General features: G+C 38.1%; 1 protein-coding gene across 6 annotated transcripts in view; it reads left to right on the top strand.

Moving 5' to 3' along the window:
• The window catches only part of JAK2 (Janus kinase 2), a 96,914-nt gene that overhangs the window by 10,816 nt on the left and 59,106 nt on the right, over positions 1-26,992 (top strand). The gene's annotated exons all lie outside the window — the stretch shown is intronic.

Genomic DNA, 26,992 nt, shown 5'->3' with positions numbered 1-26,992 from the left:
GCTGCCTCTATTATCAAATTAAGATGAGCTAAAATACTAGGCTGTTTTCTTGATTATTTAAGATTAGTTCAAAAGGGGAAAGAAGAAATTTTAAGAAATCCCAAATTGTTAAGAAAAATATCTTTGTCTTAATTCTTTTCCTCTATTTGAGAACTATATCTGTTTGGAAGCAGTAAGCATGCATCTATTACATGGTGTTATTAGTTGAAACTATCTTTGCTTATTTCTGGTTCAAAAGCAAATATAAATTCTTATCTAATAGTTACTTTGTTAGAATCCATTACAATGAATTTGGAATCCTTATCTAGTGTTTGGTGCAGTATCTTTCTCATCTTGACATTATTTCCAGTTACTCACTGAGCCTTTAGAGAAAGAAGCAAAGCAAAGCAAACTGATGGATATCCTTCTGCTGCCAGGGAAATAAGATGGCAAAATATCCTCCCTGATAACACATTAAGGAGAAGAGAGACAGACTAAGGGAACAAGAACAATAAAAAAGCTTCCCTGGTGAAAACATACAGGATGCAGCAACAGAGTTAAATGGACTTGTAGACTCATTTGGTAAGCTTATACAGCAGATGGTAGAAAAAATAAAAGTTTTTTTAAATTGTAAAAGTGGACTTTCTAATATGAATGATATTGCACCACACAGAACATAACTATTTTGAACCTACAAACAATAAAAAGACAGTCTCAGTCAAAGACACTGTGGGGAGAGCATAATATATCCTTACTGCTTCGGAATGGTTATGTTTCTTCCTGTGCTGTAAGAAAAGGAATTTTCTTCTTTTCCCACAACAGTAAAAATATTGTTGCTTTCCTTCCTTACAGTAGTGAAGCATGAGGTAAGTTTACAGGCAGAAGCAGGAACTCAATAGGATTCCGGAAATAAAATGACTTAAAGTGAGGAGGGAGCAAGTATGTAAACAGCTTTGTCTCTTCATCGCTCCAGATGCCTCTCTGTTCTTTAGCTTCTTACCATCTCTTTACTCTTCTTTTTCAGAACTTTCCTGTCATGTTCAGTCACATCTCTCCTATTGTGGCTTTGTTGCTTTCTTCAGGGCCCAGATCCAGCCAAGCATTCCTTCTTTCAGTTTACATTGGTGAAACAACCTTCTGTCTTTCTGGATCCAGTGTTGTCCTCAGATTTTCTAGAGCAGTCTCCCCAGTCAATTTTTGAGCTTCTCCGGAGGGGAAAATGGGAAGAAAATAAGAAAACCGAAAAGCACATTACATAAAAGGAATATTAAGATCGGAAACTATATGCCAAATATATTTGCAAGCTGGGCTAAACTGTATTAAAATTGTCTGGGAGGTTGGAAAATTGATTTTCAATTGGAGGAGAACTGTTGCTGGTTTTGAAGAGGAAATTAGTTTTGATTTGTTAGTGGAAGAAACAAATTGCTTGTGAAAAACATTGTGAGAAGACTCAGTTTTGTTAGTCTCAGGGGGCAAGGGTGTGGTATTGTGATTAGAATTTATTTTGAAGGTTGGGGAATGAGAAGAATCAATATTTGTCTGGAAGGAAAAGAGATTGGCAGGGGGCTTGGCAGTAGACTGGATGAGAACTGATGTTTAGTCTGAAATACAGGGATAATGGGAGGAAGTCAGAATGTATGAGGAATGAGGGAAGAAAAACCCAGATGACAGAGATAGGTAAAAAGGTGCAAGAAAGTGTGGGTAGATGAGTGGTTCTGTACTGGAAATGCAGACAGTGCAAGTCCTTGTATGTGCCTTTTAACATTAACTGTTAATGTACATGTTTAATTATTCCAGCAGTTATAGTAGTTGGAAAGTACGGGAGAAGTCCTCTCTTGTGATAAGACATCAGAAATTTTCTCGTGTAACCTCAGTATAGACAATGGATTTAGAAAAAGATTGATGCTGGTAGGCTTTTGAGGCTGCTGTTCATGCTGTGTTTGAGTGTCTTGCTCACTTTTGATTCATCATGGTTGAGAGCCAGACACTCTGGCTATATGTAAGCATTAAAGAATTCATAATTTGAACTAAAATATCTCTAAACTGGAATTTATTTCCCCATCAAATACAGTGTCTAACACACGTGCATGCACACATTCCTTACTTATTTTTCACCAATAGCTTTTTAGTTTCTTAAAGATGGAATGAGCAGAAATATGTATTTCAGATTGTGGTCCTTTCCTTATTTAGACTGTGTGGTGGAATAAAGTAGCAGTTTAACAAACCTTTTTGTTTTATCACATCTCTGTCTTATTGCCACAGATGGTGTGCAGGATTAGTTTTGCAATCTTTAATTTGTGATCTCTTCTTTCCTGTTTGTTCCTATGTACTTTTATTTCCTTTTTATCTGTGTAATGGGTGAGGTTCTTTTGAAGGCGTAATTGAAATATCAGATCACAGTACTAACGATGGGTAGTGAATTGCTACATGAGACTAGAACTGTTGAAGTTACTGAAGCAATTTAGTACTCATAAATACGTAATTGTACATGGAATGTTCACAGTAAAATGTTATACAGTTCTGCTTTTTATGAGAGGGAATCTCTAGTGGAGTATTAGTGCATCCATAAATATACATTTATCACTCTAAAATGATAACATGCCTCTGCTTTATGGAACATGGGAGTTAATCTAGGTCATGATTAGAAAATTCCACATGCTTTCAAAATGTGATTAGAGCATTGCAAATGTGTTATTACTAACGCTACTGTTTCTGCTGGTTTCAAAACGTTTGAAAAGTATTCTCTGTGTTTAGCAAGTAGATCATCAAAATGCTACTGTTGAACTAGTTCACACAAAGTCTGGCTTTAGCAAATCTCATTATATGATTACAGCAACACTTAGTGTTAAATGGTGTGTACAAGTAATGAAAGAAATGGCAGGTTAGCCATGGATTACACAGACTGTATGTGGGAGTGGCAGTTTGTTAATTTGTCTGTCTTTTCATTTTTGCCCTTGTAACCTGGTAATCCTGGTTGAATAAAGAACATCATGTTTACTGTCAAGACTACTATGATGATTAGACTTTTTATTTGGAACAAATGCATGATATCTAGACTCAGTAACAGTAACACATCATTTGACATGTGCAATTGTGTGTTTCTTTCACACAAAAAGTAGAAGTGGGAAAAAAATGTATGTGATTTTTAGCTCACTCATAGTGCTGGAACTAGTGAAAGTAATGCTGTAATCTAAACTTGATCATGGTTTGGCAGAAATGAAGTAATTTGCAGTGCAGGAGCAAGAAAAATTTGGCAACACTACCCTTAATGATAGCATAAAAATAAGTTTGCTAGAACCTTTTTCTAGATACATTTTTCCATATAATTTCTAGGGTTTATCTGAATTTCTAAGTTAACTTGTTTCCCCATTAGAAGTCAGTCTCTGAGTGCAGCCTATTTGCAGATAATCCGGTGTTGTATTCAGTGGTCACATAAATAATTTATACATTAATGGATTATTTCTAGTTACTGACTTGACAGCCGTTACACAAGAAGACATTGCAGATTACCAACTCTAAAAGCAACTTGTATGCTCTTGAGTGATAAGGAAATGAAATACTAGGGAGAGCTGGCTTTTTTGCCTTCTACAGAAAGGGAAAAAATCCCCCAAACCTCTCAAAGGGGCAGAATGAGTTCCTTTGAGGAGTCCTGCTGCTAGGAAAGGAAGGAGGAAATGGGAAATGGAGAATGCCCAAAATAAACACAGGAAAAGGAATTTAAAGGGAGGAACTTTTACAAAATACAGAATAGAGCTGTGATATACATTAAAGTAGAAAGAACAGAAAAGGGCGTGGGGTTTCTTCCCCTCCCCCCCTTTTTTTCCCCTCCTTTTTTTCCTTTTGTCATTTTGAGGGCAGAGAGAGGATTATGATGTATAAAAGAGAAGGGAAGAACATAAAACCGGAGGAAAAAGTTTTACGGGATTTAGCGGCCAGCATAATTACAGTACTGCTGAACTGGAGGTTCCGCTAGAGAAGTATTTTGAGGCTTTGCAGGCCCAGTATAGGCAATGTATTTTCATTTGTGTGGTAAAGGGAGAAATATTTAGTCAGTTGTATGAGTTGTGCTACCACATTGGAAAAGCTTGTGAAATGAAGGGCCAGTAAAGGGGGTCCTCAGCATATGAGCAAAGGCAATACAGAAAGGACTGATTTGAGAGCAGCCACAGCTCTAGGAAGACGGTTGAACTACGTATGGGACAGCTTTGGATTTGTAGAAGGAAGAAGATGTAATGACATTTCAGCTGTTTTGACCATAGTGGACACTTGTTTCAATGAGCATGTTGTCCGTTCACCAGGATCTGGGCACTGGCATGTGGAGCCTTTGACTGTCTAGCTGTACCTTCCGTATTAGTGATGTGACAGAAGTTTCCCATCCAGTATGTCAGTTACTCACCAATACATAAAAGCAGAGTATAAAGGAGAACACCAGCACAAGTGTTTACTGTTTTCACAGAATCACACAGAATCACAGAATCAACCAGGTTGGAAGGAACCTCATGGATCATCGAGTCCAACTGTTGCCCTGACACCACCAAGTCAACTAGACCATGGCACTAAGTGCCATGTCCAGTCTTTTCTTAAACACAGCCAGAGATGGTGACTCCACCACCTCCCTGGGCAGCCCATTCCAGTGTCTAATAACCCTTTCTGTAAAGAAATTCTTCCTAATGTCCAACCTGAACCTCCCCTGGCGAAGCTTGAGGCTGTGTCCTCTTGTCCTATCGCTAGTTGCCTGGGAGAAGAGGCCAACTCCCACTTCACTACAACCTCCCTTCAGGTAGTTGTAGACTGCACTAAGGTCACCTCAGAGCCTCCTCTTCTCCAGGCTTCTTTACTTTCATTTTGAGCTATGTGGACATGATAAACAAAAATATTTGAGTAATATGTGACTCAGCTAGTAGCTGAACAAATCTAAGCAGGTTTTATGTAGCAAGAGTTTATTTTTTTAATTAAGGTTGATTTCTGAGTTATTGCTGAGGTAATTAAAAGGTTGTTCTTCTACACAGAAGATACAGCCTTTTGGAGGCAACCAGCAGTATGTTTAGCACCCACTGGACTTTTTACTTTGAGAACATTTTGTAGCAGGTCCTGTTGTTTATTATTAAAGCCTTGAAGTTCTTGGTGTAAGTTTAACAAGCTTCCATGTCCCAGATCTTCCTTGCAATGTGAAGTGTTGAGAAGGGGTATGGGAAAATTCCCATATCAGTTTTCACTTGACTTGAACCTTGTAAATGTAACAGAGGGCTAGAGGCAGGAGGGCAGAGAGTGGACAGCATAAAGCAGGTTATAGTCCTTGCTTGTATTTGTTGGCAGACCGGATTGCAGAGGTAGACAAATACTTTCTTGCAGTTGCAAAGGGAAGAAAATCCTTTAATCTCCAAACATTTTACAATTAGGAACATCTCTTCCTCACTAAAATGGTTGTTCTCTGAAATGATTTCATTTTATTGTCAAATTGAGAGTACTTACTTGCTGGCTGATGTAACCATCCCATGTCCTGGCTAAGAGAGTGTTTTTGAATCCTCTTCTACCTTTATGTAGAATCCAAAAAGGTACTGTGCATTTTCGGGAATCAGTCTGTGTCTCTGCATTGACTTTTTTTTCCATCTACAGATTGAATTTGCTGGTCATTGATGCTATGCGGAGTAAAATACGAGTTTCCCTCAAGTAGTCGAGCAAAGCGTATTGTAGAGTACTATGAAGCATCCTTCAAGTTTGAGGAAAGGGATTGTCTCATACTAAAGTTTGGTCTCTGCTGCTTGGAAAAAAATTATTAAATCATGTTAGCCCAAAGAAAGTTTAACACTGAATCAACTACTTTGTGTTTGGTTTTGTTGCATAGCAAAGTTTCTATGTAAGAGTAGAATTTTGGGTCACTGTTCTTTCATGCAGGTCTTGCAATTGTTTCGCAGACTTTAGTGAGTCAGAAGCTGCTCCAGCAAGTTCAGTGATTGTGTCAAATATGTACAACTTCAATGGCAGCAACAGATGCTTATAAATGACAGTTTTATTCTTTGATGTAGTATTGAATTTTTTCAATGGTTAAGCATTTTTTTTAATTTTTGCATGGTCCAGCTATGGGGCCCCTAACATCCAGCTCTGGGGCCCCCAACATAAGAAGGGCATGGAGCTGTTGGAGCAAGTCCAGAGGAGGGCCACGAAGATGATCAGAGGGCTGGAGCACCTCTCCTATGAAGAGAGGCTGAGAGAGTTGGGGCTCTTCAGCCTGCAGAAGAGAAGGCTCTGGGGAGACCTCATAGCAGCCTTCCAGTACCTGAAGGGGGCCTACAGGAAAGCAGGAGAGGGACTTTTTACAAGGGCAAGCAGTGACAGGACGAGGGGGAATGGTTTTAAACTGAAAGAGGGTAGATTTAGATTAGATATTAGGAAGAAATTCTTTACTGTGAGGGTGGTGAGACACTGGAATATGTTGCCCAGAGAGGTTGTGGATGCCCCCTCCCTGGCAGTGTTTAAGGCCAGGTTGGATGGGGCTTTGAGCAACCTGGTCTAGTGGAAAGGTGTCCCTGGCCATGGCAGGAGTGTTGGGACTAGGTGATCTTTAAGGTCCCTTCCAACCCAAACCATTCTATGACTCTATGATTCTATGATTTTAATATTTGTAATTTACTGTCTAGATAGTCTTCAAACTAGAATAATCTTAAATAAGTGTCACTGCTGCAGGGACTGTAGAACTGCATTCCTGTTTTACATTTCAGCCAGGTGGTACGTAAAGGTTAAATTGTCTCCACCCTTGATGACTAAGTCCCTTCATTTATATGTATACATTTTTAAATATAAAGTATATAAGTAAAATTGAGTGTGGATGATGTTATACGTGTGTATGTATAAAGAAGACATAATCTGATCCATATATATGGGCAGTACTTACAAAAGATGTTTACTTCTGAATTATATTGAAAATTTGTATTGAATTCATTCTCATTATGCCAGTAGTGATTGCAACTACCACTTTTCAGGGCATACTCAGTTGTTTCCTCGATGTAACCTGCATTTGTCTTGGCTATCTAACTTTGCATTTGTATCATTAAAATATATTTCTTTTGAGAGAATGTTTAAAAGGGCAGTCTTTTGTCTGGTTGTGCTCTTCCAGTTCAGAGCCTCTTAATACTAGATCGACACTGGCGTGCTGGAATGAGCCCAGTGAAGGACTGCCAAAGATGAATAGGGGTGGAGTACATGATGTATGTGCGGTTAAGAGAACTGTGTGTTTCCATCTGGAGAAGTCTGAGGAGACATCTGTTTGTTGTCTTCAGCTACCTGATGGGAGGCTGTAAAGAATATGGAGCTGGACTTTCTTTTGAAGGTGCATGGTGTTTGGATGAAAGACAACAGACCCAAGTGAAAACACGGGAAATTTTTGTTTAGATATTAAGGAAATTTTTTCAGCAGCAGGGCGGTCAAGCTCTGGAACAAGCTGTTCAGAGAGGTTGTGAAATAACCAGCTTTGAAGATTGTAAAAACTTCACTAGACAGGCTTTGAGCCTGCAATAATTTGAGCCTGCTTTGAGCAGAGGTATTGGACCAAATGACCACCATAGGTCCCTTCCAACCATATTAGTCTATGATTTCTTATTATTAATTACAATTTATATCAGCCTTTGTCACTTTCACATGTAATAGTTGTGACTTGATTTTTGCTGCTCTACGAAAACAGTGTGTTGTCTCACACCAAAGAAAATGTTTGGTTGAATTGCACCTGTGTATGAATAATCATAACTGCTTGGTTTTGATTCCCTGTTGATAATTACTTTGGGACTCTAATTAGTATGTATAACAACCTCTCTGAAGTATGTTTTTCACTTGTTTCTTGAAGTGGAACATAATGGAATACTAAGTCAAAATCCTTGCAAAAGCCTGTTGAACCTGTACAGATATTTTTGGTTAATTCAAGTGTCTTACTGTGAAAAAAATAGGCTCATGGCCTTTTTCCTGTATGAAATCTTTTATTTTCAGATTTTCCTTGAGTCTCTTTCTGAGAGCATAAGTTTCCAGCCATGAAGCAGCTTTTTCTGAACTCTGCTGGTTTTCCTGTCGATGTAGAGAAACTTTGATTTTCAGTGATGCATTCATTGAGGATACAGTTCTCTGTCAGTATATGTCAGTGTTAGACTGGGGCATGTTCCTATACATTTCTCTGCACCTGTGCTAGCAGTCCTGTGTCTGTGGAGTAAAACAATGCACAGAACTGATCCTACTGAAATAGTCCTAACTGAAGTTGGTTTACTGAATGTTGTCACAGTACAAATACAAGTGCTGACATAAGGGAGCAAGTAGGAATACCAGGTGAAAGTGAGAGTGGGACTTCATCATTCCAGATTTTCACAGGTTTAAGCTAGTGTGAAACCACTCTCCTCCAAGGAGAAATTAGGCTGCATTAACCTTCATGTTTGAGACTTTTTTTTTTGTAAACTTCATACTAGAGTTAGTTAATAGTTAAATAATTAGAGTAATCTTAAGTTTTGGTGATGATAAAATAGGAATGTGGCTGGTTTTGTAGGCATTCAGAATTAGTTGAGCTGCTTTTTCAACTCAAAATGTAGCTGCCTGTTGCAGGTAAATACACTTGGTTTACTGGATTTTTATTTGTGGCGTGTTTATACAATAGATATCTCTCAAAGAAATGTGTAGCTTTATTAAACCCTTTAAACTGGGAGGAAAAGCAGACGAGTATGGGCCTTGCTGCCATTTGTAATTTTGTTTGTGTTGGTCTGAGATTAACATCAGCTCTTGACTGCTGCTGTTCTAGAGAGTTCTGTAATTTGAGATGGAAATCATGGATATCCAAAGCCAAAGTACGATTCTTTTAGTGATAAAATCCTTATATTTAAGTATACTTCCTTCTATTTATTTAAAAGTTTCTCTGTTTTTTCATGGGGTTTACATGGTAAATGGATCTGTTCAGGTACTGCAGAGCTAGCCTGTAGAAGAGTTAATCAGTAACATATCCTGAAAGAGAATATAAGGCAAGGTTCCTTTGGACTTCATAAATTACATGTTGATCCCCCATTTGTTCAAAAGATTTTATTTGAAGTTGCAATAATGGTAACACTTGCCTCCCTTGCATCCATAGCTTTGCCAACAGCTCACTCAGTACTGTAAATTGCGTTAATGATTTCAAGAATGCCGTTTTATATAAGAACTTTTTCAGAACTCCAGCTCTTCAGAACTGTCTGCATTCTTCTCATATGTTAGCAAGATGCCTTGCATTTGTATATGAGAATTGAATGAATGTGTTTCTGTGGGTTCAGTTTTCTTGTGGTCCATCAATTCGTGTGTGTACCATATATGCATATCTAATATCCTTATCTTACATTATTAATTAAATGCTGCCCCTACTGGTGTTCCAGATAGCCGGTGTTGTCTAGTGCCCTATCTGGGGTTCAGGCTTTCCAGTTCATGTAGCTCTCTCTGCTGGTTAACCTGTATAATCAGATGTGCCTTAATAAAAGCACAGCCAGGATTTTTCCTTTAGTATATGCCTGTCTTTTCTTTCTTACAGGTCAGGAGGCATCACTGGTGAAGATCAGTTGCCTTCCTTTTCAAGCCCTTTCAAGATCCCTGAGTACTTAAGTTGTGTAATTCTGCCTCGCCCCACGTTGTGTTCCAGTGTGAGTCATTGTCCTTGCCAAATGGATTTGCAGTCCTGCCTAATCTTGCTTGAGAGGGATTTGGCCTGCTTTCTTTCTTTTCCTTTATTGCCCTGTTTACCCAGTTATTTCATTATGGAGTTGTTATTTTATAATGGCTTGTCTTTCTTATGTGATGCAAGGACTGCTCATGGTAGGTGTTTTGTGTCCGAAAATGTCAGATGTGCTGCATTGAGTTTCATTTCATTACTTGCAAGTTGACTTTTTGAGTGGCTCATAATGATTCTGTGTCTTCTAAGTTCACTAAATTACTATGATTCTCTTTTCCTTTTGGGTCACAGAAGCAGCAGATTGCCTAGTCAGTAGGATGGGAGAAAAAAACTGTAGAAAGTTACAAGAAAAGATGGAGGGAGGAAACATTAGAAGAGAAAGAGGAAATTATGTGGAAATTAGGAATGATGTGGGATCTTAAGGTTTATCAGTTGGGTAAAAAAAAGTATCTCTAACTTAATGCTAGAACTCGAATATCTTCTAGTCTGATGATTTTCATGTTTGAAGACCAGAGGGATTTTCAGAACTGTCAGACATGCCTAACACCAATCAAAATCAATTAATCTTTTGAGTGATTTTTATATTTTAATTCAGCTAAGTGCCTCCTTGTAAACCTCTGAAAACATGACAGAAGTTGGCCAGAACATTAAGCAGTCCAAATCTGTACCATACAATTGACAAGATAGGTGAATATCCATCTGGAATAATAATCTAGCAGATGACATCAGCTATCTCCGTATTCCTACAGAATGTGTTACTGAGATTTTATTTTTTATTCCCACCAGCCTACCCCAGTGGTGATTTCAATACAAAGTCATGTTTATCCTGAGTCTAATACTAGTTTTGGGTGAGAAATGAACACTGAATTAATCCGATAGTGGTGACAGAGGCCTAGAGTCTTGCAGGTATAAAAAAACCTGTAATACTATGTTTTTCTCTTTTAGCATACTACTGCATATGATTTCTAAGAATCTGTTCCCTTTTGTATGTAATCATTATTATAAAGGCAAGTGATCAAAATAAGTTCAGTCCTATTCCACATACTTCATTGTGCATGTTTTGTGTATTTTAGTTTACTTTTATTTGAATTGTAAGCTTAGTTTGCCAAATGCTGTAATTGATCAGGAAAATGGATGAAAAAGTTGAATCTACTTTGCAAATTAGAAATATCCCAAGAGTGTTAACTCTTATTTTTCCCTATCTTCGTTCTTTGTAAGCAGGAAAAGTGATACATTTTGCAAACTTAGTAGTGCTCAGATTTTTATTACTGATCTCAAAAGGCCAGTAATCATCATCGGCATTAGAAATTAGAACTGAATGTTTCGTGCAGTTGAAACTCTTTTGTTTCAACTGCACGAAACATTCAGTTCTAATTTCTAACATGCAGTTGAAACTCTTTTGTTTCAACTGCATGAAAGGGAAAAAAAAAAAAGAAAAAAGAGCACAGTTGACAGGAAATTGAAATAATTGAAATATTGTCAAGGTGCTGTAGAAGTAAATGACATGTGGCAATTCATGTGTGTTTGGAACAAAAATAAGTGGTAGTCATCTTAAATGTTCACATTAAAAATATCCAGTTCATCTTGGTGTTAGCATTTATCACTTAGCAGGAAAGCGTCTTTATAAAGTCAAATAAGAGAATGGATCGATTTATATGTGATTCATCCACCAATCTGATCTGACACACAAACCTAAGACTTAACAAATATATTTAGCTAGGAGAAAACAATAACTCTCAAGTTACTGCTCTCAAGCAGTTGTATCTGTCCTACAAGACTTTCCTGAGCCCATTAGGTAGCTTTAATTGTGCACTGTTTTCCTTGTAATGTGTTTTCCTAGATATAATCAGTGTTTCTCCAACTTCTCAGAGGCTCTAAACTTGGCTGAGGACTCTGCTCCATAGGTGATGTACAAATGCAGAACAGAGAAATTGGCCTAGGCTCTATGCACAAGACAGTGTACAGCAAGTAAAGCCAGATGAGGAGGAAGGGCAAGGGGCCAGTAATGGTCAAGCTGGCAGGCAGCACTTCAACATCTTTTTAGTCTTTTACTTTTTTTTGGGGTAGGTGCCAGAAACTGAATGCAAATGCATCATTGGTATGGTTATGGACAACGCCTCTTGGTGAGAGAAGCAGTATGGAAGAGGCTTATTTCAAACAATAATTGGGACAGGGAGACTGGTTTTTTGCATTGGTCTGATGGGGAATGAATGGGAAACAGAAACTGCCTGTGAAGATGAAAGAGTAGAACAAGAGGGAAGAATGAGCAAGGTCAGAAAATGGAATGGAATTAGTGGAGATACATCAAAGGACGGGATCAGACATGTCAATTTGTGACATCATCAACTAGAGGAAAAGTAGTGGAAGGCAAAAAACAGCAAGAAGAGTACAGAGGTAAGACTGTTTGGCAGTTTGTTTTCCCTGGGAAGAAATCAGGACAGGAAGAAGCAGAGGCAGGAGAATGGAATCTGAAGTGCAAGTTAAGCAGCATGGGGTTCAGTTATGCTGGGGAGGATGTCCTTTTCCTAGTAAAATCACAATGTTAGAGAAGAATCACACATACTGGAAGTTCAGGCTGATCAGTTGCAAGGTGGTCCTCAGCTTGAGCAGAAACAAGCTCGTGGAGATGCTGAAGCGAGGTGAGAGAAAGAGTGAGAGCAGATGTGAGGATGGGCAGAATGGAGGGGGCAGAAATAAAGGGGTAAGTGGAGAGATTCAATAATTACATGAGTAGACTGAGAAAAGAACAGAAAGGAAATAAAATGAGAAGTGGCTAGTGCTGATGGAGAGAAGTTGTGGAATGGGTGGCAGGTAGAATTGTGGTGCTGAAGACTGTAGAGGAGAGATGCATTATCAGAGAGCAGAATGTTGTTTGATGGAGGTCCTTTGGCTGACTGAGAATTAACTCCTTTGGCTCAGTGGGAGATCAGACAAAGACAGGAACGCAACAAAAGCTGGCCAAGGTTCAGAAGTTGAAGTAGGGTATAGGGCATATGGCATTATACAGAAGCATAAAAAAATCTCTTCTCTCTACAGTAATGAGCCCAACAGAATGTTAATTTGGTTTGTTTGTATTAGGTGTTAGAAATGATTGTATTAACAATTTTGCATAAACGTGTAGATATTTACTGTAGTCATGGTGTGATTAGGCAGTACAAATTAATTTAATCCATCATCTGACAGTGTGAAAATGCATTAACTTATTGACTTTGTTTCAAAAATAGAATGAAGGTTTTTTCTTCTTTTAAAAGATTTTGTATGTTATAACCAGATGATGTATAATAGGCCCATCAGTCACTCTTCACTCAGAACTGACTTAGGAAAATGAAATGCAGTGGTTGCTTTCTTCCCTTGTGCACTATACCAACGTGGTTTTTTTTTTTTCTTTTACTTACCAGCTGCCAGTATCTTTCTTCTGCCAAGCAGTTAAATCTTTTTCCTTGTTAAAAGCTGCTGGTCTTGATCAGCGCCCAAATGCTGCTGTAGGCTTTTGACAGTGACATGGGAATAATGCTGCTGAGAAAAGGATTAAAGATACAGGGTAATGTGGTGTTTGAGTGAAATATATGGGGAAAGAATAATGAGTGAAAACCTCAAATAAAACACCTTTGATGTAGAAAGTCTGACTGTTCTAAAATCGGGAAAGAAGGAAACGAGTAGAATGTGTGAAGGCAGTCTCTGCAAATGATTAAATACCATTCTGTCTTAATCACAGGTAAGGGTTTTTCTGAAGATACAGAAATACAAGGAAGTCTTGAATGTGACATTAACAAGGACTACAATAGGTGTACTGGAAAGAGCCTGATCAACACACAAGCACTTGGTCTACCTCTGTTCAGGTCTTTTTTGTAAAAACCATAAAAATTATTTTGTATTCATCCTGGCTTAAGATGTTTATGAATTTCAAATCACTGTAAAACTGCACTGGGAAAGTACTGTGGTAGGCTTGACCTATTCCTAAGCTCTTTCCTGGGCACTCATTCTTGACCACTGTTAGAAGAAGAACTAGATGTGCCTTTGGTCTGATCCTGTATGCCTGTTCTGAAGCAAGCAAACAAGCAAATGGCTTGAAAAACCTGTACTGGGAAAGAATTAACTCTCAAAATTGTGTTTTGCTGTTGTAGTTTAGGTGCAGAATAATTACAAGTACAGAATTGTTCTGTGGGCTGTTAAAAAGCAAAACTAGTCTGAAATCACACAGTGTGCTAAACATTGAATCTGGCTGAGGAAACACCACTACCTTTTGGTCTTATGGGTGACTCTGAAACATGCTCACTGGATCTCTGCCAGTAACCAAAAAGTGCGTTTAGAGCAGAATGCTCAGAAAAGCAAAAGATGACTCAATGTAAGAGTAAGCTTTGTGTGCATTAAGTCAAAACCACTCCAAAACTGCTATAAATGTATGTTCATAAAGAAATAAAAGAACCTTAGTTGCTGTAGCTAAATTGTCTAGAGAGATTTCAAAACAGGGTTTGGATTTACCAGTGTCAGAATGGTGGTTATATAGCACTTTGAGGAAAAGGAGGAATCAATGCTTCATATAGCTGAAAGAAATGGAAGTGATAGGCTAACGAAGAACTGCTTCATAAATAGTGAGTGTGAAGAACTGAGCCTTTCTTTCATTGTTCATTAGTTACCATAAGGTGTAGGTGTTTCAGAAATATTTACTGATACTCCTTCATTGTAGGAGTAGAAGTAGCACCTCAGACTATAAGATCAAAAGACACTGAAGACCAGAGAATGGGGCTTATTTGGAAGGCAGCAAATATTTAGAGGTTCAGCTTTTGAATCAAGGAAGATACCTGTTCTGAGTCTTCAATGAAAAAGAATGAAAGGAACACAGTTAGGCAATGGCAGTAGTGCAAAATGCATGTAACAAGATAGCTGTTTGATGATGTGTCTGTCCAAAAAATATGGCCCATGTTTGTTATCTTTGTTGGTAAGTTCGCATACTTGAAAACTACATGGCCATAAGCACTAATTAATTGCTCTCATGGTGTCTATGCTAGTAGAGAATATCAGTCTATTAGAGGTTTTGTCAAAAGCTGTTGTATTGTCTGGTATGTCTACAGGGGCCACTGGGCTTCAAGCAACCACTGTGAGCAACATCCAAAGAAGGAGTAATAATTAGTTATGTACCTACTAGGCATCACTCTGCCAGTTTCTTTTCCTGTACAGTAGGCGGTTGAATTTGGGCAGTAGTCAGTAAGGTATTCACATCATGCACTGGTGATGGAAGGGAAATTTAATTTTTCAAGCTCATCACATTGGTAGTCTAGGGAGATATTTGTGATGACTGTCTCCTGCTGTGATACCTACTGATTGTAAAACTCATACTTTACTGATTGTAAAAACAACATACTATTAATTAAAAAAACCCCCACACTAGTCTTGCAATTTAGGCAAGTGCTTGAAGTTATCTTTAATCAGTTATCTTTAATTTGAATTCTTTCCAGAGGCTGAAAAAAGAACTACTTGAAGGGCAGGTACCTATCTCTAATTTTTGATAAATCCGTCATATATATTATGCTAATGGTATGTGAAGCAGCTGAGGGAAGGAGATGTACCACAAGTGCATTTGATTAACTTTGACAGATGCTTCAGTGAATAGATAAAACATACACCATCCATTGTGGAAGGGTTTGCTGTGTGTTGGATATCACACAACCCCTCCCAAACATAAATGAACAGGGTGGCTGAGGAATCGGGCAGTAGAAAGACCAATGTTAACTTAGCATTGGCAGGTGAGGATCAGCTAACTGTGTTGCCCTTTTAGTGCTTGTGAACATACAGGTTTCTTTCTTCTCAGTCTGTGCTTGGACCTCTTCAACTTCTGTATGGTTGCAAAGCCTTCAGACTCATATTACAAAAACAAGGTGTGTTGAGGGGGAAGCCCTGTGGTAAGAAACCAGGAAATGACAAGCTGCTTCAAAAGCTGTCTGGGAGCTGATTGTCCAAGACCACCAGCGAGTAGAGCACTGAAACTCATAGTACTGATTGCATGTCTGTTTGGCTAGAGAAGAAATTGGCTGACACTGATGTATTTTATACACCTTTTCAAAGATTTGTGTAGAATCACTGGAATAGTTGGCACACCTTGCTGAAGCCTGTTCATATTTAGGCTGGGTGTTTGAAAAGCTCTGTGGAAAACTAGGTAATTTCTTGTGTCCAGGAAGAAGCAAAACTGATTTACCTGAGCAGATGTTTGCATAGACTGCCCCAGAAAAGTTTGAACATCTATGACATCCACACATGTGAGCAGGTGCAGAACCATTTCTTCAGTTCTATTTTGTATGCACTTGGGAGACAGTGAGATGTTTGTAATTGTTTGTAGTTTGGCTCATTGTATGTTCCAGGTGGTAAGAAAATAACACAGCTACTTCCCTATCTGTCCGTTCTGCTTGAGAGTGGCGGATCACAGAGAACCTGGCTGGAACCACAGGGATTAAAACTGCTTTGTTCTTCTGGAGGAGCATGTTGCCACAAGTATTAACTGTGCGGTTTCTTTCACTAAGACTAGTTGACTCTGCAACAGGTAATGTTGATAATTGAGACTCTAAACATTCTTTATTCTGTCACTGGGCATATGTGTAGTGTGTCCTCTTGTGCCATGCTGGCTCAAGTTTATTGAGGAATAACAGTCACTTTGGCTGGTATTTTTACACAATGCACAAACAATGAGAAGGTTCAAAAGGTGATTTGGATATCTGTGTTAACTTGGTCTTGCTCAAGTGCTCTACTGAAAGACTCCTTAAACCTCCTCCTTTTTTTTTTCCTCCCATGAATCATCCTGATGTCTTTTTTCCCCATAAAGATATTTTCTCATTTTCTGTTTAGAATATTTTATACGTTTAATTTATTCTACCTTCATAATAAAAAAGGTCTGCAAATGTCAGCAAAGGGAGGGTGGTACTTTTAATGCTTAAAGACACTAGCTGCCTTTGAGGTGTCTCCCATTTATTCTCTATGTTTAAAGAGGAAGAAATGACTGAAATCCTTGGCTTAAAGATCCTAATCACCACCCTCTGAGGCTTGGCAATGTGATCGGATCCTCCTGCATCAACTTTTTCAATCACTCTAAGAGAATAAGTAAATGTTGTGTGGACAGTGATGGAAGAACCAAAGAAATAATTGATAAGGATTAAAATAGTAATTTCTCCTTCCCTCCAGAAAGGAGAGGGGGGGAAAAAACCCACCCAACCACCTGGGGTGTATTTTTAACAGCAGCTATTCCTGCTGTTATTTCTGCTTACATGTAGCTATGATTTGGACACCGTGGGAATGGAAAATTGATGAATTTGTTATCTGTGTTGTGGGATGTGATCCTTACCGTATGCTCTGCAGTATCTGATTTGGTAGCCTGGGGATGCTGGGCAGACTCACAGAACCTAAGGGAACTGGGAAAGGAGAGTCCTCAGTGGGGAGTCACGTAGAATTGGTTTACGTGGGTGAGTCTGGAACCTGATTAGGAGAGACCGGATCTGCCACTGATGGGAGGGGAATGAAAAAGTCCTATACACTTTTTCTCACAAGACAAGAACGTAGATGTGCGGGAGATAGAGCAGGACAAATATCTACGTATGACTCAGTGCGCTTTCTCCATCTTCCACTTGAACTGAGGCTCCTGCTTTTACTTCACTCCTTTCCCATCATGGAGTATGTCATCTCTCTGGTGTCTGTCATTGCCTCTCAGCAAATAATCGCTGTGAGAAGGTATTTTCTTCTCAGGAGTAGTTTAAACTTCTTCCAAAGTTTTCATTTGTATTCAGTTATGTTTCCAAAGGTTAAAATAAAACAGAATGCTTTGGAAGAAGTTGATTGTGGCAGGATGCTTTAATTTCCTTCTTCTTGGGATTTTTCTAGGAATCAAATGGAGCCCAGACTTCTGGTCATGTTCAGTAGTTACTATGTATTTTTCTGTACCTACTGAGATCAAGCAGGTTCCAACCTGCTAGTTTTTTGTCATTTGCCTATGCACAATCACTGTTTCACCTTGTGTGTACTAAGGTTATGCCTGCCTAGCAATCCACTAACTTTTAATTAGATTTAAGCAATTTTAATTAGTTTTAAACTAAACTAAAAGGCAGAGTAAATGCTAAGTGACTGTGGTTATTTCAGTTCAAACCTGGTTCTGTACCCAGTTGTGGGTGGGAGGGAAGAGAGAAGAGAATTTCTCTCTATTAGAGAAGCATGGCAGGAAGGAGGAATGGGGATGGGGAAAGAGAAAAAGCAGCAGTCTCTTGAGACGTTTGGGCTCAGACTTGGCTTACTAATCTGTGCTTTTGACCTAATAATGCATTCCAAACGTGAGGACTATTCAAGCAATGTCCAGGTTTTAGAGTAAGGGACTCACAAATCTTTGCAGAAGATCTTGTGTTCTGCTGTAACTATCAGTTTCTGGTATCTGTCATCCTGTCCTCTTTTCTCTCTTGATTCTTTTTTTTTGCCCAAGTATTTGTTTGTTTTTCCTGTTGACCACACTTTTCTTTCTGGTGGAGGCTGTGTACAACATATAAAATGGGCTTCAGGTGTGACCCAGCTGCTATGCATACATTGCTTAACAGGACATAGCCTAGGAGAGGTATAATTTGTCTTTACAAAGTTTCCATATCAGATAAGATGGAATCCTTCACCAGAGGATGAATCCTTACATTACACTATCTTGCTGTCAACAAAAGCATGTGGCTGGTAAAAGGAAGTGCAAGGGAAGACTGTTATGCTCTACCACTTCTTAGATTATTTTGGTTTTAGGGGGTATCTAACATCCTTTATCAATTATGAGAGTCATCGAACTACCTTAACTTCTTTTCTCAAAAAGAAACTGCTATACCACTTCTTGCCAATTCTGACTGTGCCTGTCTGAAATGGCTGGCAGGATCTGTCCCAGCTTATACTATCCCTACATGTGGTCATGGTGACGTATGCTGCTTATGCCAGTAGGTTGATGAGGTCAACTGTTAAATGGTGATATTATTGATATTATCTATGAAGAGTTTTCAGGGGAGTGGGAGGGGAAGCATCTGCTAAATGAGATAAACTTCCCTTCTTTTGGAACCCATCAGTCCTGAATGGGGATGGAAGGAATAACAAGAGCCCATTTCTGTGAACTTGTTTTATTTACTGCTTGGAATAATGCAAAGGCATTAAGTCTACATAGTAATGGCATTTAGACTGGATCAGTACCACAGAGCCACTAAGAATCCTGTTTCTGTTGAAGGCACGAGGGATATCTTGGTCACCTATGAGGTACTGAACAATACATCCACAGGCTTTGATAGAGATGTTCACAGTAGTGTCACATTTGTTAATTCTACTTTTTCTGAACTCTAAAGAGTAATAGAGAATGCAAATCTTAAACAGTTTGCAGAATCATTGTGTTGTGTTACTTTGAGACATGTTAAATATATTGCATCTATGTCTTTCCCTCTAAATGCTTTTGTTTTTCCTTGGTATGGTTTGTTTTTTTCTTACACATGCCCTTTTTATTGAACTCTGTATGTTCAGGAGAGTTTCTTTTTCTTTCCCCTGCTTGAGGTTTCCTCTATATACTAAAACTGAAAAATTAAACTGAGACACTGTGTATGGGGAGAGTTATGGTAAGGGTTGAATTTTAAAATGGATTTCTTCTTACAATGTTCAGGCAGTTTGGAGATTTCAACAGCAGTTCCTTTATGGTGTTGCTTAACTTTTCAACTATTTACCTTTCTTGAAAGGAATTATGAGGTAGTTCATTCTTTACAATGAAATTTGTTCTGTTAATTATTTTGTGAAGCAAAGAATTGTGTTTATATCTGATCTACCAGTGGCTCACAGTGTGAACTTAGGCAAATAGCTTAATCCTTGTATTTGTGTTACACCTGGAAAATAAGAAAGGTGACAATGTAAACCACCTTAGTACAGAAGTACAATGCAAACTGAAAATATGAAGATCACTATGCATAGTTACGGAGTGTGCAAATAGGTAAAGATTGCCTGGAACAGTGGAAGTAATCTGATGGCACTGAGGCTAAGTTTGTTGCTGACAGAAGCATGTTCTCTTCTATAGCAAAGCTGCATTGTGGGGTTTTTTAAAAAATAAATTTGATACCAAAGAATGCTATCAGTGATCTGAAAAAGCCATGGTCTGGCATCTCCTGTTATTTAGATGGCTTTTTTTACGTTTTCTTTTTGTCTGTGTGCCACTCAGAGGGATGTAATTGCTCTCTGAGTTTATTTGCTTTAATGAAATTCAACTCAATTCAGTTATTATTTGATGAATTGGCAGACAAATAGCATGATGTTGAGTTTGGATCTAGGTGTGGGGGGACTGTTTCTTGCATGTACTAGCAGTCAAAGTCTTTACTATGTACCAATTAAGAAAAAAAAATCTATTTAAAAGATCATTTACTGGTAGGTGAGCAGATGTGGCAAATGCTTAAGGGCAGGAGCAGGTAGAGGGATATCCATTTATAGATCCTGGAATGCCTGGTCAGAAGTGGTCCATTCAGACATTTTTAATTCCTGCTTAGCATTTTTAATTGGATTTAGTTTGTTAATTGGAATATACATTTAACAAATCCAATTACTAGTAGTTTTTATAGTAAGTTGTAGTTTGTTAGGGTATATCTTCAGGAGCTCAAAGAATGCATAAAGATAGGAGAGACCATGATCGGTTTTAAACTTCTAGTTAATTTTGGTGGATCTCAGCAATTTGTCTTATAGTGAAAATATATGAGCAAAAACCTCTTAAAGTGATTAGTTCAGCTGGATATACATATTTTTTGGTGTAGTTCGCAAGTTACTAAAGAACTTGGCTGTAGTACACTGTGTTTCACTTGTATTCTAGACTTAGCTCCAGCTTATCTAATTAAAAGTAATTGTATTCAATGAAATAAAAAGTGTCAAAGAGTCTGCCATATCTTTAACAGGCCTTTTTTTGGGGGGGCTAGCTGAGTTTTTCATTGCATCATAGTCATAGCTTGTTTTTGTCATCTTTTTGTTAGCCATGTGTTAAATAGTGTGGAATACTTAATCTTTCTGTTTTGCCTTGGGAGGTGGTTCTTGAGGTCCATGAAAGTCTACTCCTTTGCAGCAGCTTGTTCCAAACACTTGTGGAGAGGTCTGAAATTCTTAGTTTGGCAGAGCTGAGGTAAAGCTGCAAATACGTATGTATAATATGCTGAAAAGTTCTGTAGAAAACTGAAGTGGTTTGTGAGTTTGAGATTGATCTAGGAAAAAGCCCATCTTGTTCTATTATTTAGAGAATAGACTATCCTAAATTTTGGACAGATCACCTTAGGTAGATTTGAATTTTCCATCCAAAAGTGGGTGGGAAAATACCACCTTTAGGCAAGATTGAAACAGTATGATTTCTGACTTGGAGTGGGTTCTAGCAGGAAGAACCTAGATGTGTCTTGGTTTTGCATTACTGAGTGGGGACATCCGCAGAACTTTCTCTAGAGTAGTGGGAACTCATCCAGGATTGAAATGTAGATGAAAGCCCTAGACTTAAGGGCTCACAGGCAAAGCTTGTGTTGGAAACTGACTTACGTACTGAGAGACTTGAGTGTTGTTTTTTCTAGTTTTCTGCCATCAGACAGACTTTTAAGAATAGTTGGATAATTGTTCAGTGGAAATTTTGTAATGTAACTTTTTTATAAAAAAACAGCTTATCAGTTTAAAAATACTGTTGTGCTATAAATGTTTCATCTTTGTTATAATGCCTTCTCATAAAGGAACCGATAATAGCACAATCTATAGCAGCATATTTTGAAATCCAGAAAAGAACACTATATCTTTTTATCTGATCTTCTATATCTCATAGACCAGTTACATTTCAGCTTTCCTCCTCCACCAAGTTCAGTAACATGGGTTTATCTAAAGCCTATTTTAAAACAGTGCATCTACTCTTGATCTTTTAAAATCAAGAAATACAGAACCTACTGCTTTCTTAACTGCTTGTTCCAGTAGTTTGATAGTCTTGTTTCCGAGAGAGAGAAAAAAATGTTGTATTTCAAATAGGTATTTATCCTACAGCCATAGTAGCCCCTATTTAAATCATTATTTGCTTTTCCATTATGTTTTTTTTCTTGAATTCATGTCAGGTAGTCTGCTGGAGGTCTTTGATCTACTGGGGCACACTCTCACGCTCTTGCTTTCTGCAATTTCCTTATGCTTTTTCAGGATATAATATAAGAATCATGAAAAAAGTCTTGTGTCATTCTTATTTCACAACTTGGGGAAATATGCAATATGAATATAGGGAGCTCTTTGTAAGTGTATTTTAATTTGGAATATTTTCTTTCTCTTTAAAAATAAAACATACAATTCAATTGCATAATCATACACAAAACAGAGTTTTGTAAGTATTGGACACATATGATGATAATTTGACTCTTCTCCAATGGCGGGGAGAAGCACCAGTCTCTTTTTTTTTTTTTTTTTTTTAAATGTACAGGAGAACACAGAATATTTGAAATGTTACATTGTGAAGATACAGTTGTCTTAACTAAACTTTTATTTTCTCTGTCACTTCCATTAGAGTTTTCAGAATCTCCACTAATGGTACATTTTATGACGAACATTTGTTTACTTTCAGAGCCCTGGGTTTTTTGGCTTCCATTTTTTTCTGATAATCTGTGTTTATAGAGATAACGTGATCTTGGCGAAGCATGTAGTGTTGTATCTCTGCAAAAGCTGGCTGGTGTTTCAGATAGGGAACAAGTGGAGAGCTCTGAGGCCATTGATGATGAAGGAAGCATGAAGTAAACTATCAAGCAAGTAGTTTTCCTAAATTATAAAGATAAAATGTCAACATTGCTATTGTAAATTATTCAACAATATGAAGCATTAAAATAGTGTTTAAAAAAAAGAATATTCATTTTTAAAAATACGTCAACCCTTCTATCAAAGAATAACAGAAACTGCAATATTTATGTATATGGTAATTGAACTCAATCATTATTTGATAGGCTTGTGAACGCATTTATATAGTTGTGGTTTTCAGAGTATTAGTATTTAATTAAACTTTCATTTAGAGCAGTAAGTTGATTTCAAATATTTCTATTGCACTGTCTCACAAGATTGTTGCTTGGATGTCTCAAAGGGTCTTCGTGTTCCATTGTATCACGTTAAATGACTAGGCCCTGATTCTGTAAGGATTTATAAATATGATTTAGTTTGTGCACAGTGCCCATTTGTAACCTCTTGAATCTCTATAGGATCTAAGTTGGGGTGCAGGGAGGGAAGTGTTGTGGGTTTTGGTTTTTTTTTTGTTTTGTTTTGTTGTTTTTTTATTAGCTGGTTTAGAGCTTCGGGCTCTAATCTTGCCTAGGTTTTTAACTGCTCCTGCAATGCCAAAGAAAACTTAAATAAAAATGCAAGTTATCTTATATAGTTTGCATTGTATGTAATTACCTTTTCTACAAACAAAGGTAATTAAAAGTGAAGCACTTCTAAATAATATTAGTGTTCCAGGTTTCTGTAACTGATGTGTCATTGTAAAGAGCTACCTTTGTTTCCTCTACAAAACTTTAAGCACTTTTCCAAAGGTGGGGGGAGGGGAAACACCACCAAAATCCCCTAGAAACCCCCGCACCCTGAGGAGGGAATGTGTACATGAAATTTGCATCAGGTCTGGCCTATTGATATACCATTTCTGAACTGAAGCTGAAAGAGCTGTGTAGGCTGAAGATGAAGAGTCTTTCTAGAGAGTCCAAAGGAGACACTGGCATCTATTGCTCTTGGCTGTTTGGTAGAGATTGCTGATTCACTCTGACTTAAATGTTATCCTGTTTACGTGCTGACAGTTATTTCTGCAAAGGACTAATTTGTTGAAGCATGTTTTCAGATTCTCTTTGGATAGTGTAAAAACTGGGATAGAAGTAAGGGGATCCCTTGATTCACCCAGCTGTTTTCACATTTTTGAAGACTTTGTCTCAGATTTACTAGTCTTTCCCTCCCCCACATTTTTCACTGAAAAAAGTTACAGGAAACAAGGTCATGCATGTTTTATCATGCAGGATATTGTGCAATATTCTTGTCCAACACCACTTTACCCTTTGCTTTTGTGAGGTGGTGAAAACTGGGAGAGGAAAGAAACTAACGAACCCACAAAAGTGGGAGCAGCAGGGCAGACATAAATATAATATTGTGAAGTATGTAGTGGATCTCTTTTTGTTTTCTCTTTTTGTAGGCAGAAAAGGTGTCTGGGTTCGTGACTATATTCTCCATGGTACTTTACCCTGTATGGTAAAGTGTAAAAGTGTACTTTTAATCTGTAAAGGTAGAGCTTTAGAAATTTGATAGAGAAGAATAATCTCAGTGATGATATTCTGGTTGTTGAGACTGGAGATGCCTTTTCATCTATAACAATACAGCAGAGAGGCATAGTGATACTGTTATGTGTAATTATTTCTCACTGTACATAAAGCGACTGCAAATTTCCTTAATCTTTGAGGTTTGAGTAACAGTTTTTTCTTAAGCTGTTCTGATACTTGGCCAGTAATCATAAACTTTCTAAACTTCCTTTATTTTTTCGCCCATTTTTTTTATGCTGCTAAACTCAAGCTGTGTTAGAAGGGAGTAAGCTACAAATAGAAGTGGCTTAACCCAGGGAGGGGAAAGAAGGTTTTTAAATGTCATTTTGATACTTTTTGTCTTTACTTTGGCTTTTCCTCCTTCTGTGCACCTCCTGCTTGCCTACAGGAGACTACCGGTGTCATTGCCCTTCCCCCCCCCGCCACAGAATTGTCTGCTCCTGGTTCACAGGAAGAAAATTGTAGCTCTTCAGCCCTCCTGAGTTTCTGCATACACTGTAAACACATATGACAGTTACTGTAGAGGCACAGTAGTTTTACTAACCTCTGAGGAGGGAAGTTGCCAGACTGGGGAAGTGAGATAAGAGGGCAAGAAAAAGGAGATGACAGAATTCAGAAGGAAAGTACAAAAGGGTTGAACTTTCTAAAATCCAGGTCTTGGGAAAAGCTTCCTGAACAACCGCAAGCTGGGCAATTTATCCTAATAGCCAGTGGCAACTGGAAAGAGTTATGACTGGTTTTCCTCATAGAAATGTTTGCTGTGAGAAACCCTTTGTCTTCTACAAAGGACAAGAATCTTGTATTTTCTACCAAGATATAACTCCGCTTGATGAAACTGTTGCATTCTTATTTGCCTAGAAGATAACCTTTTTTACAGACTCAGAGCTCCACATCACTCCCATAGCTGGAGAGGATAAAGAACTTTGTCAAAGGTTTGATGCCCTTCAGAAGTACCAAACTACAGCAAGTGGTGGGTCTTGGCTGTTCTCCTTTTTTCCCACAGTTAAGCTGTTGAGAGCAGACATTTACCTGAGAAATCCCTGCCTGCCAGAAAAAAAATGACAGGTCTTTGGAGGCTGAAAGAAGAGTAACAGTTTTGAAACCTTTTCCATTGCGATACAGCTGGTGTTTGCTGTGCCGCTGTTCAGCACTCTCAGACTGCAGCATGACAAATGTATGACTTCTGATAGCTTAGTGTAGCCTGTTTGGTTCTTGCCAGCATCTGCTAAACTGGCATCTGTTTTGCAATTGTTGATGCTATTCTTTGGCCATGCAGTATTGTAGCAACAACTGTTGGTTCATGTTTTGACAAATCCCTCTTCAATTATGACACTGGGAATTGCATTTGGAAAAGGATAGCTTGCTTTCTTCAAACTTATCTTCCAGCGTCACCTCCCCACTAGCTCAATCTTTGCAATGTTTAAGAAAGCCAAACAATTTGACAGACTACCTGGCTGCTGTTGCTCTTGTACTTTTTGCTTTTGTTTGCACTTCCAATATTTATTTTAACTTGAGTATAGCTATAACTGTTATATGTATTTTCTAGAGGTTGTTGTGAAGGGGTTTTCCCCTCGATGGTGTTTTCGACAAAAATGCCTTTTAATAGAAAAATACTTTTTTCTCTTTCAGTGGTGAGTGGGAATATTTTTTCCACTTTGAAATGTGATTTTTTTTTTTCAAACTTTTTTTTTTAATTGTCTCCTAATTTCTTGGTAATCACTGGTGGTTGTTTTTACCTAGAAGCCAGTGCTTTGATCGTTTAATGTAGGACAGTGGTTCTCCATTTTTTTTGTAACCAAAAGCCATGAGGCAGAATGAGACTAGTAGCAAGCAATCCTCAGAAACACTTTTTACTTTAGTTCATTTGCTCTGTCCACACAGGAGCATTGGCAATTCGTTTTTTGTGTCTTTTTGAAAGAAATCAAAGAATCAATTATGGAAGACCTGTGCTCTACTAGTTGCCCCTTATTTCATGGTCTGAGCTATTAAACAGAGTTCAGTTTTCAGTACAGTTCATGAAACAAAGTCTAGTATGATGTGGCATTCTTGTGAAAATATCACTTAGTCCTAATTTTGCTGTTGTCATCTTTTATTGCATCACTTTAGAAGCATTTGAGAGATAAGTGTAAGGGAATAATAGGAAATTGGTGACATTTTTCACATACTTCATGCAAAAAGTCTTTCTGACCTATTGTGGTTACTTTTCCCAGATCCTCTGTGCATATAAAGCTGTGCAGATAATGGTGGCTCTGAATGGATCCTCAGATGCCACTGTCTCGGGAGATAATCTTTGCCAAAACAATTGGGCAACCATTTGAATTGCTTGGAAATTTTCTGATGAAATAGTCTTTTGCTGAAATTTATCAGCATGGTGAAATTGAAATGTTTTGCACGTAACAGACTGATTTTTGCCAAACTTCTGATGGAACCTAAGCAGAGCTGTTGCTTGTGGGTGGGTCTTTGATTTGATTGTTTTTCTGGTAACTCACCTACTTGACAGGTTACTGTGATCCTGAGGCTTCTAGGATGTGTTGTTCATTCTGCCTTTCAACAGCACCCCCAGGTACTTTTTTCCTGGGATAAGCTAGAGCAAGGGTTTTATTCTGTTGTGGAGAACTAAGAAATCATGATTCTTTTTAATTCCTGATCAGAATGAAAAGATTAAAATCCCTGTACTAACAGCTTCTATCCACTTAGTCCCTGTGTGTCACACAAGTGGATCAGGCCAGGATCATGACTCTTTCCTTGTGTGAACGTTCATGGACTCTTACTGAATTGCTGATACAAGCAGTGGTTTGCCAAGTTAAAACCGTAAGCAAATGTTATCTATGCTCCTTCACTTTTTTTAGCATATGTTTTGTCATTGATATGTTAGCCTGTCATCTTCCTTCTGTATCTGCTTGCTACCATGTGCATTCAAATTTTGAGATATTAAAAATCCTTGTGTGATATTAATGTACAGCTGATAAAACAGGAAAATTCCTTTGGACTCAACTTTTTGCAGTTGTTTCTTGTATGAGCAGTTGTTTTCTTGTGTCAGTGGCTTTACCTTGTG

The sequence above is a fragment of the Nyctibius grandis genome, chromosome Z (assembly GCF_013368605.1).
Source record: "Nyctibius grandis isolate bNycGra1 chromosome Z, bNycGra1.pri, whole genome shotgun sequence".
NCBI lineage: Eukaryota > Metazoa > Chordata > Aves > Nyctibiiformes > Nyctibiidae > Nyctibius > Nyctibius grandis.
Note: the sequence above shows the minus strand (reverse complement) of the source record. Positions and strands in the feature narration are given on the sequence as shown.